Source organism: Etheostoma spectabile, chromosome 9 (genome assembly GCF_008692095.1).
Source record: "Etheostoma spectabile isolate EspeVRDwgs_2016 chromosome 9, UIUC_Espe_1.0, whole genome shotgun sequence".
In the NCBI taxonomy this organism is placed as follows: Eukaryota; Metazoa; Chordata; class Actinopteri; order Perciformes; family Percidae; genus Etheostoma; species Etheostoma spectabile.
Window position 1 is genome coordinate 16,229,346 of NC_045741.1, and position 2,583 is coordinate 16,231,928.

The window sequence follows — 2,583 nt, forward strand, 5'->3', positions numbered from 1 at the left end:
ACATGTGCGACTCCCAACAAAGATAGTATAGAAGTGAGATGTCTCACACTGTAGCTAAAACAAGTGAGATGTCTCACTCTGTAGCTAAAACAAGTGGGATGTCTCACTCTGTGGCTAAAACAGAGACCCAAACACACAGGGTGAAAACAGGATCTGCAGCAATGTGCAGTACAACAAAAATATGGTGTTTTTTGAAAATGAAACCATGTAAACCTATTCTGGTACAACCTCAAAATACAATAATGAACCTGAAGATGAGCATAATATGGGCGCTTTAAGGCAGAATGTTTTTCTTTTCATTGCTCTACCTAATTGGAACAGCCAACAATAAAAGTTAATAAAAGCCCACAGTATTTTCAGCAGAAAGACTTAGTACGTATTAAAGTTACCAACATGGCCACTTGGGTTTTTGAGCAAGCTTCTGCAAAACCTCTTTGGCTTACACCTATTGTCCGAGCACTGTGCCAATGCTGCTGTGGATCAATGAATTCAAGCTTATTCTAGCCAACATTTTATAGAACATGCAAGTCACACTTCAAATCTGCACAGCCCACTCCATATAGTATTTTTTCATTGACAGTTTCTGTCACTGATCTCTCCAAAAAGCTGAAACATGATACAAGAGTATTTTGTTCATGATACTGTGAGCTTAATGGGTTTCTGTTGCTCTACCCCCTAATAAGATTTGGAAACATTACATGATCACCATATTTGCATTTGAATATTTACATACTGTGAATTGACGATGTCTGTTGGCCAAATTATAAAGTGAAACTCATAACTGTTGTCTTGTAAATGTCATTTCAAGAGTAGGTAGGATGTAAAACATTGCAGTTAGACCTTTGGGGCAGTTGTTCTAACCCTCTGAGACCTACATGTTAAAAAATCCAACCAACAAAATTGCAGACAAAAAGACTGAGTTCAGAGTCCAGTCTGCACATTTACCAGTCTCTCTGTCTCCGGTGAAGAATGGGATAAAGCAGGTGTCCGAAGCTGGTGTGGTTGCTCACATATTCCATATCTGATCAATCCTCAAGTTTCCTTGTTGAAAACGCTGGACTGGAGCCATTAGTGTTAGCTGGGTTAGCCACGGTGGCTAAAAGTCCTTTCACTTTGCTAATGATAGCTAACAAGATGAACTCAGTGGCTAATTACCTAGCAACACATGTGGACAATTGTCTAATAAACTTTGAGTAGAAATATAACAAGCTGCTCACAGAAGATATATTGACTGCGTATCTGGGTGAAAACTGTCGAGTACTGTAGATACTACACACGTTTTTTACAAACATTTACGCTTCTCTTGTTCCGACTTTAAAGCCATTACTCTTAACCATGGCTGTATTAAGATAACCTCATAACACATTCTCATACTTTCATTTCCATTTACCTGTGATCTCCCACCTTAACCAATGGACAACCAGTATTACTCTTATTCACAAATATCACTTCCTCTTAAAATCATGAACTCATTTTTAACTATACATCTGTGTCTTTTAAACTCATTACACAATACCTTTTAACCCTTTCCTGCAATAACTTTTTAACCATATTTATAACAATACCTAGTGTTGTTTTTTTAACTAAGTGACATACTGTATCAAATATCTTTAGCTAAAAATAATTTTAATGACCATGTCTGGTATTTTTAACTTGGTTACACAATGGACGCTAACGAGGTACTAATCTATTATTAAGAAATTACAAACTAATAAACCATGATATGATAGGTTATAATTCATTAATTCCACATTAACTAATTTTATCATGAACTCTATGTTTACAAAGGTCTTGTAAACAGTTCATTATTTGAAGTGTTTCCCATTAGCCTGGTATAATTGGATGCTCCTCAACCACATTCATGCAGTGACTCCTATGTTGGCTAAAACAAAAAAGCCTTGCAAAGTGAGAATGCACACAATGGACCTTTTATTCCTAGAGACAATGTTATTTGTAGAGCCACGAGAGAAATGTGTGCCCCCAAAGTAATGTACATGCTCCAACCTATTGTTAGAGTCATTTCCTCATTATATTTCTACAAAACAACCTTGTGCTTCATCACCTTATTAACAATAGCATGCAATTTTGATGCTTTGGTTTAAAACAACAAAGAGCCAGTGAGATAAATGGAATGCTCAGAGACACCGGCCGCATGTTCCAGCTGTGAGTGCCGCTGATCTTTTAATAAAAGTGAATGTTCCAGGTCGACACAAACCTTGGCCGGAACAGCCAGCAACCACAGGGGATCTGAGCATCCACAAATGAATCAGCAGGCTGAAAGGAGAGGACACGGGTGATCACCTCGGCAAGGCTGTCGTTCTGATCGCATATACTTCAACAGGGGACAGCTGGGATCAAACCGGCTTAGTAAGGGTCATTGTAGTGACAAACAGAAACATTAAAGGGCAAATAATCCACCAAATGGCATACTAAGCACTGCAGAAGGGTAATAAATTCAAATACCTATGTTGTGCAATTGGTAGAGCCTTAAATAAATGTGCTGTCAAGCTATTTTTCCGTGGCATTGAGATAAAAACAAGCGGAAATTCATTAAACAGTGTGTGTGTGTGTGTGTGTGTGTGT